Here is a 14,389-nt window from a genome sequence, read left to right on the forward strand (position 1 = left end):
ATTTAATATACAAGAACAGTTGAACATTGAGATCGCATCCCAGTCCATCCAGATCAAGTCCATAAGTCTGATATTAGCCACATATGTCCAATACCAATCTATAAAGTCCTTTTCGGATTCATGAAGCATGTCCGATGATGCCAAATGCAGGATGATCACAGGCCAGGGGGTGGAAAGTCTTGTGGATCCAGTGGCCACAAGCATCTCCGCACTGGCAGGGGTCTCCACATGGATGGGGTCTATCAGTGTAATGCCATGTGACTTGTCAGTGGAGCATCTCTCAGGGAGTGATCAAAGAGAGAGTGTCTCCCACCTTCAAGGAGGATATACAGGAGTTCCCAGAATCCTCAGGAGAAGGCCTTGTTCACCCAGAGGCCTCATTGGCTATGACCAGATTGACAGACTAGACTCACCCCTTCACTCAATCCTCTCATGTCCCAAATTGACACCAGATGATGTAACTACTGCAGTCTCTCCCTTCAGCCAACATCTTCGGAAGCCTTCTTTCTACAGTGAAGGGGGGGTGGGGACTGCCTGTTGTTCAGGGTCTTGAAAATTGTCCCCCTTTCCCAGGCTGCATTCTCACTCATTTCCTATCGCTCTCTCAGTGGAAAATGGTCTCATTTTCCTGCTCTGACAAGTTTCCACCTTACACAAGTTCCGCCAGACACAGCTCAGACTGTATAATGGGAGCCATCATGGCAAATAGTATTTCTTGAAGACAGCCTACGCATTAGATGATTTGTGTCACAAAGTCATTTAACTTCCACCCGGAACATATCTCTGAGGTAGCTACCATATTCTTCCCAATCATAAATTTGCAACTGAGCTTTCCAGGGGTCCAGTACTTGCTCAAGGTCAAACAACCAGAATGATATAACATTTAACCTTAACCCACGTAACCTCGAAGCATTTGCTTGTAACCACAAACACTGGCTGCTTTCTTGTGTTAATTGGTAGCTTGGAGGGAGAAGAAAGCCTCCATGAAGGTCCCTGAGCCTGATAAGTTTTGATTCAAGGCAAATGAGCTAAAAATAGGACAGATCAAGGACTCTCCTTCTAGTCGAGATGGAATAATAGCAAGGACGGAGTTTGTGCTTATATAAACTCAACATTCATTAAATTCACGAAAACTCAAGCAATATGAGGGAGCCTCACAAAGTTGATGAGTGGAAATGAAATGAAAGGAGATTAGAGTTTTCCCATGGAGTTTTTGAAGACCCTCGCCCTCGTACATGTGAAAAGGAAGTTTGAGAGCTATTGGACATATGACAGGGAATGACAGGGAGAGAAGGGGGACCAGTCAGGTGAAGCCTACAATTGCCTAAGCCCGGCAAGAGTGTGAGCTCTGGTAAAGAGAAGAGCTAAGCGTTCTACACAGAGCATGCCAGAGATGGCGTGCTTGTGTTTCCAGCTAAAACTGATTAAAACATAGATGGAGGAAACTCCCAAGGCCAGGGAAAGAGCCACTTGAAAGAATTAAAATGGAAACTTTCCAGAGCTCACCCTGGGCCAGAAATAGTTCCTATTCCCACCAGACAGAATGAAAAATATCCTAACTCCAGGGGCACTAGGTAAAGTACTCCGAAGAGCTTTGCCTAGAGATGGAGCAATATTAGACCCAACCTATATTTGCCCTGGTTGTGCCTAACCGATCTCGACATCAAAACCAGAACAGCTCAAACTGTTACCAAGTGATGTAATGGTTTCCCAGAGTACAGTTTAAGAATGGCAATTCTGAGCCCTCCTCGTGGCACAGTGGTTATGGGTTGGGTTGCTCAGGAAATGACCAGTAATTCAAAACCACCAATCCCTCCACGGGAGGAAGTTGAGGCTTTCCACTTCTATAAAGATTTATACCCCAGAACCCCCCCGAGGCAGGTCTACCCTGTCCTATAGGGTTTCCATGAAGAATAGTTATCCAAAACTCATTGCCATCGAGTCAGCGCCAACTCATAGCAACCCTACAGTTAGAGGAGGAGAGAAATATGCAGCAAATAAGTAACCAAATATGTTACCAAATAAGTAACATTCACACAGTCCAGCATACAATAAAAATGCAATTGAAAAACCAAACTCACTGCCATTGAGTTGACTCTAACATATAGTGACCCTGGAGGACAAATTAGAACTGTCTCTTTGAGTTTTTAAGCCTGCAAATCTTTACGGCAGCAGAAAACCTCGTTTATCTCCCAAGGAGTGACTGGTGGTTTTGAACTCCTGACTTTGTGGTTAGCAGCCCAGCATGTAGCCTGCTATGCCACCAGGGCTCCTTTGAAACTTAATATGTATACCAAGAAAAAGCCTGAACATAGAGCACATAACCAGAAAGGAAAATTTTAATCAGTTGAAAGGATAAATGATAGAATAAGGAGATAAAGCCACTAAAAGTTATATGTAAAGTTCTTTTATCCAGGAGCTTGAGAAAACGATGTGTGATTAATGGAGGCATGGAAAACATCAAATGACCCAAACTGAAATTATGGTGCTCTGAAAATCTTCTAAGTGACTGTGATAGTTAAGGTTCATTGTGCCAACCTAGCCGTTGAACACATGTAGGATTCATTGAAGGACAGTTTAACTGCAGGACGGAGAAATAAATGGCTCAGAGCCTCGCCTTTCTAGTCTCTTGTTCTCTGATGCTTGGACCAGTGTGCGGCTGCCTTAGCTAGTTCCCTGCCTCAGCTGGCAAGGCTCCCTTCCTGCTAGACAGCCTGAGTAGACGCCACATGGACCTCCCCTGATGTTGTAGAAGCCATGTGGAGACCCCTGCCAGTGCTAAGATGCTTACACGCTCACCGATATGGCTTTCCTCCTGCATTCAGTGTCATTGCATGTGCTTTGTGAGTTTGGGGAGGACTTTGTAGATAGGTGTCGGACATATGGGCTAATATCGGACTTATGGGCTTGGATAGCACTGGGTAGGGATGCTTACTTAATGTACACTTACCCTTTATATAAAACTCTGTCTTATAAAATGAGTGTCTATGAATTTTGTTTCGCTAGTCTACCCAGACTAACTCAGTGACCATCTAAGATACTACAAGTGTCTGTTTGGAACTAAAGAGAAAGAAAAAAAAAATCAAGAATCGGGAAAAATTGATTACAGGGCAATTGTTTCCATGAACAACTGTCTCTTCTACCTTAAGACCAACAGAACTAGATGGTTTCTGACTACCATTATCAAACATGCTAATCAGGGACACAATAGATGGACCTGGACAGAGAGGACAGGGAGTGGTGGTAGTACTGGTACAGAACTTTGTATTTTGAAAGCCTTGAGGAACTCCAAGATTATGTACTCAGAGTCAGAAGAAGGGCGAGCATGATGATGGGACAGGAGGAAGGTAAAAGGAAACAGGAAAGATCTAGGAAACAAACTTATAGATAGAGGTATGAACATAGGTGTGCACATATGTAAATATATTAATTCATAAAAATAGAGGTATTGGCTTATGTACACATACTTATGTGGCAATACATTGAGGAAGTGGATGGACTTTGGGCCTCTACTCAAGCCCTCCCTGACACAAGAACACTGTGTTCTAACAAACTGGCATTCTGTGATGCTCACCCTCCCGACATAATCGCTGAAGACAAAATGGATGCATAAGCTAATGTGAAGAAAGTTGATAGTGCCTGGCTATCAAAAGATATAGCATCTGGGGGCTTAAAGGCTTGAAGTTAAACAAGTAGCCGTCTAGCAGCGAAACAACAAGTCCACATGGAAGAAGCATACCAACCTGTGCGATCATGAGGTATTGATGGAATCAGGTAACAGACACCAGAAGACCCCCCCAAAAAAACCCAAACAAACAAAAACATATTGTTGAGAATGAAGGGGGTCAGAGTAGAGACCCCCAAACCCATCTGCAGACAATAGAACATCCCTTCACAGAAGGGTCCCAAGGAAGGTATATTAGTCTGGGTTGACTAGAGAAAAAAATTCATAGATACTTATATGTATATAAGAAATAGCTTTATATACAAGAGCAGTTGAATATTGAGAAAACATCCCAGCCTAGTCCAGATGATACCAATCTTTAAAGTCCTCTTCAGACTCACGAAACACATGCAATGATGCTGAATGCAGGATGATCATAGGCCAGTGGATGGAAGGTCTCGTGGATTCAGTGGCAGTGTGAGCATCTCAGCACTGGCAGGGGTCTCCATGTGGCTCCTCCGGCTCCAGAGCTCTAGCTTAGCTCCATGTGTCTTGTCAACAGAGATGTCTCACAAGGAGTTAGCATGTCCCGCCTCCAGCAATCTATTTATCTCTTTGGTGCCTCCAAATGAAGTCATCAAGCTGTGGCCTGATTGGCAGGATAAACTCCACACCTTCACGCTTCAGTCTCAAATTGACAACAGATTATGTGACTCCCACAGAAGGGATGAATCAACCAGGGTGCAGTATAGCACCAATGAAATAAAATATTCCTCTGGTTCTTTGAGGTGTCCTCACCCCCCACTATCATGACCCCAGTCCTGCATTTCAGTTCTGGCTAGAGCATGTACACTGGTACAGGTAAGAGCTCACGACACATGGAATCCTGGTCAAATAAACTCCTCAGGAACAGAAATGGGAGCAATGATGCCAGGAGAGTAGGGGGAAGGTGAGGGCTGACAGGGAGGAAGGGGGAACTAATCTCAATGATCGACCCATAAGCTCCCCTCCCCCCAAGGGGTATAAACAACAGAAATTTGGGTGAAGACATCGGTCATTGTAAGATATAAAAATAATAATCATTTATAATTTATCAAGGGGTCACGAGGGTGGGAGGGGGGAAAAGAGAACTGATACCAAGGACTCAAATAGAAAGTAAATGTTTAGAATATGATAATGGCAGCATAAGTACAAATATACTCGATACAATTGATGTATGGATTGTTGTAAGAGCTATAAGAACCCTGAATTTAAAAACATTTTAAGATTATGACCTAGACTTCCTCTTCGAACCTTGAATTGAAACTATCCTCTGAAGTCACCTTTAAACTAAGTAATGTTTGTTTGTTAACTTGGTTCCCATGCACAGCAACTGTGATAGTTAAGATTTTGTTTCACCTTGGCTCAGCCAGGATTCTCAGTGGTTTGTCAGTTAAGGCATAACAATCCCTAGAGAGAGAAAGAAATGAAATAGAGCATAAGTAAAATAATGTGATATCATTGTCAAGAATGACAACTAGATCAATAGGAAAAAATAGTCCTGAAACAGACCCCTATGCTTGGTCAAGTTACTTTTGATATAGGGATGAAGGTAATTCCGGAAGACACTTATAGTCTTTGCAACTAATGATGCAGAAACAATTGGCTATACACATGTAAAAATATTAACACTTATATAAGCCTTACATCATATACAAAATCTAAATATAAAAGGATCAGAGATCTAAATAAAAACTACAACTATAAAATGTCTAAGAGAACATCTTTTCAACCTTTGATAAGGCAAAGATTTCTTACATTTCATACCAAAAGCATAATCCTCATATCAAGAAATGGATACATGAAACTTAATAAAAATAAAAACTGCTGTCCAAAGGGCATTGTTAAGAAAATGAAAAGATTAGACAGACTGGAAGGCTACTTTTGCCAATCTAATAGCTAATAAAGGGCTGAAAATCAAATCCACTGCCATCCAGTTGATTCCAACTCATGGTGACCTTACACGTCAGCAGCCCCTATGCATTTCTGAGATGATAAATCTTCATGAGAGGAGAGCGCCTCATCTTTCTCCTGTCGAGTGGCTGGCAGTTTTGAATTGCTGACCTTGTGGTTAGCAGTCCAATGCATAACCACTGTACCACCAGGGCTCCCAATAAAGGTTTAGTAACCACACTATCAAATTCTCTCAAACACTTTACTAAGACGAAGCCCTGTTTTGCATAAAGCAAAAGTTTGCACACAAAATTTAACCAAAGGAAATAGATTGATATCAAATATACATATGAAAAGATGCTCAACATCATTCCTCATTAGGGAAATACACATTAAAACTACAATGAGATCCCATTATGCATTGATTAGAATATCTAATATTACACTGACTAACCATATTAAGTCATGGACAGTGTGAGGAGGAATGAGAACACTAAGATCCTGCAAATTGGAATGTACAGTGGACAACTCCATATCCTGTGCAAAAACAATTTGACACATTCTTAAGCAGTTAAATAGATGCTTCCATAGATTCCAGCCATTCCATTCCTAGATATTTATCCAGCTAAATAAGAGCACATGTCCCTACGAAAGAGTGTACACAAATATTCATAGTCTTACTGATACAAAAATTCATAGTTATTGATAATAGTCCCTTCCAAAAATGTTAGCCATTGGTGATTTGGAAATAATAATCAGGATACAGCCATATAATGAAACATTACTCAGAAAGAAAAATGCGTGAATAAATGATAAATGCACAACATGGAAGAACATCAATATAATTGTTCTAAGGAAAAGAAGCCAATCTGCCTGCCCCCAAATACAGACATTATTACATTTACGCAAAATTATGAAATGTAAAGAAAGCAGAGCAGTTCCCTGGGACAAGAAAGGAGTCAAAGGCAGGTTTCCAAACAGGTACGAGGAAACACGTATCTTTTGGGTGCTGGATCTTTTGGTTGAGTTCTATGGTTTGGGTTTATGGGTGTACACAAAGACCAACCTTCCAAAGCATACACTTTATAACGTGCAGCATATTTTTCATTCTTACTATGATATGGATCTTAAAGGGGGGGTGGATTTTGTTGAAGAACTGCAACAATGGGCCCTGAGATTAGAGAAGTCAAGACTTGAGGAAGCGTGAGAAATTCGAAGGTCATTATTTCTAGCACCAGCACTACAGGCACTAGTTTTGTACAAGTAATTCTCACTTAAATAAAGCGGAGCCCTACTGGAGTGGTGCTCAGCACTCCTGCTAAGTCCAGCAGTCAGACCCGTCAGCAGCACCATGGTAGAGAAGACCTGGCCCGCTGCTGCCATGCGTATGGCGTAGGAAACCCCACAGGCAGTTCTATTCCGTCACCCAGGGTGGCTGGATGAGGGCATGAGTCAGAGTGGACTGGAGGGCACGACATACCACCCCACCACCACATAGCAGATCAATTATGGCCTGTTCAGTCTTATCTCAATTTGAGGAAAAGGATGCTCACAAGTCCTCTGCTAGTACATCTAGAGCTTTTGTGCTACTTACAAAAAGGGATCACTGGTTCACAGGGTCCTGTCACCCCAGAGCTGCGTGTCTTTGTGCAGTGCACAGTCTGCACACCACCCATGGCAGCCCCGAGCCCACCGGTCATATGTAACATAGGAGCAGCAATCACCACCAGACTCTTGACTTTGCCATTAACCACACGGACTCTGGTTAGCTCCCTACGGTCTTCACATCTTCATCTTGAATGCCTGCTGATGGGGCTAGTGTGCACTTGGCTTGGTAGAACTAAAACGTGTGGTGGCTGGGATCTTCAACATGCTTTGATCAAGAGATGAACAACAAAGGCTGCAGTTGGGGTGTTATATTACTGGAGGGGCGAAAATGATAAGAGCATCCCAGGAATCCTTATCAGGATACATATTATGCTACTGCTTCGAGCTGTCCGTGGCTCAAATGTGGAAGCCATGCTTCTTCTCTGCTGTGTCACCACTTCTCCTCTCCCATACTGTATTAGTTTGCTTGAGCTGCCGTAACAAAGACCACAAAGTGTGTGTGTGTGCGTGTGTGTGTAACTCTACTTTAAACTCTCTACAGAAAGGAATGGAATCAAATACTGCCCCCCCCCATTTTTATATACGAAACTGAAACAATGACATAAGACTAACAAATGCTAACCCTGGTGCATTTGTTTCAGATTCTGCTGATGCCTTAAGTTCAAGTTAGTAGTTCTAGCGATTTAGCTCAATATGCTTGTTAATGCCCTGGAGGATAAAGTGAATCGCAATGTAAAAAAGTTTGCCAGTGACACAAAGTGTATAGGTTCATAATAGCTAAGGAGGATTGTGAGCCACTTCGGATGGATCTAATAAAGCTGGATGACTGAACAAACATGAAGACTGATACAGGTTTCCAGAGAAGGGAAAAAGGTAGTACATAGATGAAAAGAAATCATTTGAACTTAGATTTAGAATATATACTAATCTCTTTAGAATATATTCATCTCTAAATTTGGATTTAGAATATATATTAATCTCAAAGGAACAAGACCTGCTATAGGAATTATGGTAAGTAAATTGATGAAAATGTTTTTGTGAAACCACCTAATCTGCCATTGTCAGGAAAAGAAGGCTGGACGATTCTGGTTTTGTATTCAGAAAACAAATTTGAAAATACAAGACAACATGGGGAGGCGTGGGTGCCAACCTAACAACCTTTCTTTTCCTGCCTCTGTTGTAGTGTTTTCCCTTATTTTCCACCAATCCTACCTCTCCTTTTCTTCCAGGAAAGGGAATCCCCCAGACCCAGAAAACAAATCAAGATGGGCCCACATCAGTGGTTCTAAGAGTGTGACTCTTAGACCAAGAGCATCAGAATCATCCAGAATTAGAAAATAAGACAAATCTGTTGTCATTGATTAGATTCTAGCTCACAGTGACCTTACATGACAGAGTAAAACTGCCCTGTTAGGTTCCTATAGGGAACTATAATCTTACTGCCGACCTCTTCGTTAGTAGACAGGGACTTAACCACTGGGCTCTAGTGCTCTTTGGCAACTTATTAGAAATGCCAATTATCATGTCTCACACCCAATATTCATAAACTCTGAGAATTGGAGCTTGGTGAACTGTATTTGGGGATAAGAGATCCTGACTGATTCTGAAGCTTGAGAATCATTGCTCGCAACCAGTCGTGATCATTTTATTTCCCTTTGTCAGTGATGATAGTGAAGTTAAGAACGGACCCAGTCAAGGACATTGGGATACCACAGGAAGTCAGCGCAGCAACAACATGTGACGATGCGGAGACACCCGAGGATCTGTAGAACAAAAGGACCGTGTCTTGGTGCCACTGAATAAACCAGTCTTGTCTCTGCTCTGTCTCCAGTATGGCTGTCTAAGTGAGGATGGAACTCCATTGTTGGTCAGTTATGTGCTTCTTTCCATCTGAAAAAAAAAATCCTCCCAAAAGAAGGCTTTCATTATCCATTTGATACAAAGGAAATAAACCTGGATTGACAAGAGTTCTTTGGTTGTTTTTTTTTTTTTTAAGGCTGTCAAGATTGTTCAGAAGGGACGGGAGAGAAAAAAAAACCCCAATAATGTACATGAAAGCTATATTCCCTAATTTTAAAGCAAGGGCTCAGCACGCATCTGTCAGTTTGTCACGCTGTGAGTGCGGAAGCTGTGCCACCAGTATTTCAAATACTGCCTGAGCCACCATGGCGGATGGATTTCCGTACAAGCCCCAGCCTAAGACAGAGCAGGACAAGTGAAGCGGCAGTCCATTTCTGAAAAATTAGCCATTGCAAGCCCGACGAGAACGGCAGAAGAGGAGCCCCTCCAGAGGGAGGGTATTCGACATGGAACTGGAGAAGAGTCGTGCCCTCAAAGTAGACTTGACCTTGAAGTTGTGACTGAAGTGAAACTTGTGACCTTGCTTTGCTGTTGTGGCACAGTTCAAAATTAAATGAAACAGTTGCAAATATCCATCAAGAATCAGAAAGTTTGATGAACAAACTCAGGATTTAGGAAAATTGGATATTGCCAAAATACCATGGAATGCACAAGGATCAAACTCCTACATTACATATCAGTAAGCTAGAGTGCATAGATATTGATCATTTTTAATCAGACAGTCATATGATCCAGTATGCTAGGAAAGACAAATTGCTGTCATGTTCATCACGAAAAAGCACCTTTCTAGATCCATTTTGAAGTATAATGCTGTCAGTGATAGGATAATATCTATACCCCTGCAAGATTAGTTAATATGACAATTATTCAAATTTTTACACCCAACACTAAAGCCAAAGATGGAGAAGTTGAAGAATCCTACCAACTTCTTCAGTCTGATTGATCAAACATATGGTTGAGATGCATTGATAATTACTGATTACTGGAACTTGAAAGTTGGAAACAAAGAAAAAGGATTGGTGTTTGGAAAACAGTCTTACAAGAGATCACCTGATAGAACTTTACAGAGCCAACAACTTGTTCATTGCAAATATAATTTTTCAACAGACATGGAATATATAGAAAGCCAATCAAATACATCTTTGGAAACAGACTATGGAGAAGGGCATTATCATCAGCCCAAACAAGGCCAGGGCTGACTGTGGCAGACCTTTAATTGCTCATATTCATGTTCAGGTTGAAAGCCCAAGAAAAATCTTGAAAATCAACAAAAGTCAAAGTATAACTTTACTTTGAGAATATCTCATTTTAATTTTGAGATTGCCTCAAGTATAAAATTGACTTGTTGAACATTGATGACCAAGACCAGATGAGCTGTTGTATGATACAAAGCACATCATACATGAAGAATGTAAAACATGGCTTAGGAAGATAGGAAATTTTAAAATAGGCCAGAGGAGATGCATAAGAGACTCTGAAATTTGCTCTGAAACATAGATGAAATAAAGTGAGTGGAAGAAATGATGAAGTAAAGGAGTTGAATGTAAAGTTTCAATGTGTGGCTTGAGAAGACAAAATATTATAACAGAAAGACCTGGAGCTAGAAAATCTAATGGGAAAAGCACACTTGGCATCACTCAAACTGAAAGAACTGAAGAAAACATTCAAAGCAGAATGAACAGTGAGCTACACTCAAGGAGGGCAAAAAATCTTCCTGCTGCTGGACCTGGCATATTCTAGAAAGGCACATTGCTGGAGCTCTCAATAAGAGTCACAGAAAGAGGGCAGAGAGCAGGATCAGTGGCCAAAGGCATGTGTCATTTTCATGTACACCATCTCAGCTTAACTTCAGACAAGCTTTTCACAATTATGTCCCGCAGATGAATAACTGCAAAAGCAGATGGGGTTGTCACCGTGCCCTCTGGGTCAGGAGACTTGGGCTTTACAGGACTGACCGCAGGAATTGCTCCAAAATCAACTGTCCACCACTGAAGACTCCCAGTCGGCTGTCAGAGAAAGTGGACTCCATTGAATTCAGCCTTCAAATAGTACAAAGAAGCAGCGGGGGGGCGGGGGTTGGGGCGGGGGGGAAAGAAGATTTCTCAGAAAGGGAAAAACAGGCCTTGCAGGATTTTTAGGGCTTAAGACCAATACCTTCCATTGCACTCAGAGGAAGCCAGCAGCATATGGATCCCAGGTGTTCCAGCTGAGTTTCCCTCTGGGATGAGGCTATCCTAGTCTGCCCTGTAACTCAGAGCAAGTCGTGAGAGCAATCCCAGGAAGAAGGCATCCCATGTATTTATTCAGGAAGGGGGCGTAGGCCAGATATTAGGCACAGAGTCAAGAGAAGAGGCTTCTTTATCCAGGCTTGAGTTCCGCATTCAAGCATTCTGTGTTTCCTTTCTTCCTCGTGGAAAGAGAAGGAGGCAGTGTGAGGATAAAATAATACAGAAGGTAGGTAGGAAAAGGCCTTTGGTATGTGTCTTATGAAGTTTCTCTGCAGAAACACTCATGTACTCACCAGAAGTCTATTTCCCTCTCCTCCAGGACACACAGCTAGACCACATTTCCCAGACTCCTTTGCAGCTAGATAGGACCATAGGACTGAGTTCTGAATTGTGTGATATGTGGATTAAGTGCCAATAAAAGTGTTAAAAATAAAGGAAGCAATAGCTCTGGAGTCTGAAAGACTTGTTTTAAAGACATCAATCTAGTGAAGCATCAGCTAAGTGCGCACAGAAGAAGCACATCAGCCTGCGTGATCCAAGGATTTTAAATAATAAAATTGACACCGTAGATGCAACAATGAGCTCCAACACAGGAGCCATTGTAGGATGACAAAGGATGGGGCATGTTTCATTCTGTTGTATGTGCATAGAGAGAAACAGAGGCTCACTAAGAGTCAGAACTGATGTGATGGCGCCTAACAACAATAGCAGCACACTGGTGGTTCTTCCTTGGTCATCCCGGGAATCCCCTCTCTCGGCTTGATTTCATTGCTTCAAGTCCTCCTCACTGTCAGCAAGCAAGACTGTGTCATCTGCAGGTTGTTCAGAAGCCTTCCTCCAAGCCTGATGCCACACTCTTCTTCATACAATCCAGCTCCTCTGGCGATTTGCTGAGCATATAGATTGAGCACGTATGGTGAGAAGATACAACCCTGATGTACACCTTTCCTGATTTTAAGACATGCAGTATTCTACAAGTTCTGAAGTAGCACAGTAAAGTTTTCCAGGATTCCTATTCTTCTCAAGGTTATCTACAGTTTATTATGGTCCACACAGTTGAATGTCTTTGCATAGTCAAGTAAGCATTGTGTCAGTCTGGGCTGACTAGAGAAACAAGTTCATAGACACTCATATGTGTATAAGAAAGAGGTTTATATACAAGAGCAGTTGAATATTGAGAAAACCTCCCAGCCAGTCAAGATCAAGCCCATTAATCGGATATTGACCCATATGTCCGATACAATCTATAAAGTTCTCTTCAGACTCATAAAATACATACAATGACACCAAATGCATTAAGATCACAGGCCAGTGGGTGGGAAGTCTTGTGGATCCAGTGGGGTTGTAAGGATCTCAGCGCTGGCAAGTGTCTCCACGTGGCTCTTCCAGCTCCCAGGGCATGGGGTCTATCAGGAAAGTGCCATCTGTCTTGTCAATATAGCGTCTCTCAGGGAGTGAATCTTAAGTCTTGTTAATCAAGAGTCTCCAAGGGAGTGAGCAGAGAGAGATAGTGTCTCCTGCCTCTAGGGATGGAAAAACAGGGGTTCCCAGAATCCATAGGAGAAGGCCATGGCTATATCTTGATTGGCAGGCTAGACACCACCCCTACACTCTTAATCCTCAAAATGACACTAGATTATGTAACTACCACAAGCATCATTCTGGCATTCTCTGCTTCGAACCAAGATCCATCTGACATCAGCAATCATATCCCTTGTTCCACTTCCTCTTCGAAATCTGGCCTGAACTTCTGGGAGTTCCCTGACAATGTGCTATTGCAACCATGTGGGATGATATCAAATCAAATTTTACTTGTGCGCAATATCAATAACACGGTTCTATAGTTTGAGCGTTCTGGTGGGTCCCCTTTCTTTGGAGTGAGCACAAATATAGATCTCTTCCAGTCAGTTGGCCTGGTAGCTGTCTTCCAAATTTCTGAGCATAGAGGTGTGATTGCTCCCAGTGCTTCCATGGATTCAATTCCTGGAGCCGTGGTTTTGGCTAATGCATTCGGTGCAGCTTGGGCTTCTTCCTTCAGTACCATTGGTTCTTACTCTTTTGTTACCTCCTGAAATAGTGAACTGGCAATTAGGTCTTTCCGGTACAGTGACTCTGTATATACTTTCCTCTTCTCTTGATGCTTCCTGCACTATGCAATATTTTAAAATCCTTCAAAATTGCAATTCAAGTCTTGAATTTTTTCTTGAGTTCTTTCGGTTTCAGACCTGCTCCCTGGGTTCTTTCCTTGTGGTTTTCTAGTCCTGTGTCCCGGCACATTTTGTTATAATGTTTGGCCTGGTCTTCTTTGGCTGCTCTTTGAAAATTTTTATTCAGCTCCTTGACTTCATCCTTTCTTCCATTTGTTGTAGCTACTCTATGATTAATAGCAAGCTTCAGAATCTGTTCTAACATCACTTTGATCTTTTCTTTCTTTCCGGCCTTTTTAATGACCTTTTGCTTTCTTCATGAATGATGGTCTTGATGCCTCCCACTGCTTATTGCAGTGGATCTCAACCTTCCTCATGCCACGACCCTTTAATACAGTTTCTCATGTTGTGGTGACTCCCCAACCATAAAATTATTTTCATTGCTACTTCCTACCATCATTTTGCTATGTTATGAATCAGGCGAACCCCTGTGAAAGGGTCGTTTGACCCCAAAAGGGGTTGTGACCCACAGGTTGAGAACTGCTGGCTTATTGGGTCTTCTGTCCTTCATGTTAAGTGTGTCAAATATGTTCTTGAGATCCTCTCAAAATTCAGGTGGGATAGTTTTCAGGTCATATTTTGACTACTGTGGACTTGTTTTAATTTTCTTCAGCTTTATCCTGAACTTACATATGAACAATTGATGGTCTGTTCCACAGTTGACCCCTGGACTGGTTTCAGCTGCTGATACTCAGTTTCTCCATCATGTCTTCAGACAGAGATAATCAATTTGATTTCTGTGTATTCCATCTGCAGAAGTCCATGTGGACAGTTACCTTTTTTTGTTATTGAAAAATATATTTATTATGAAGTCATTGGTTTTGCAAAATTCTATCATGTGATCTCCAGCTTCATTTCTATCACCAACTCCATATTTTCCAACTACTGCT

At 42.0% G+C, this 14,389-nt stretch overlaps 1 long non-coding RNA gene across 3 annotated transcripts in view; it reads left to right on the forward strand.

Moving 5' to 3' along the window:
* Positions 1 to 14,389, forward strand: part of LOC142448420 (uncharacterized) — a 298,254-nt gene that overhangs the window by 144,369 nt on the left and 139,496 nt on the right. The window contains exon 4 of one of the 3 annotated variants that reach the window (XR_012784524.1): positions 8,867 to 9,136. The exons of the other annotated variants lie outside the window; for them this stretch is intronic. This is a non-coding gene — a long non-coding RNA (uncharacterized LOC142448420). Of the gene's footprint in view, positions 1 to 8,866; positions 9,137 to 14,389 lie in introns of those variants that run through there. 3 annotated transcript variants of the gene reach the window in all.

Source organism: Tenrec ecaudatus, chromosome 5 (assembly GCF_050624435.1).
Source record: "Tenrec ecaudatus isolate mTenEca1 chromosome 5, mTenEca1.hap1, whole genome shotgun sequence".
NCBI classification, from domain to species: Eukaryota; Metazoa; Chordata; class Mammalia; order Afrosoricida; family Tenrecidae; genus Tenrec; species Tenrec ecaudatus.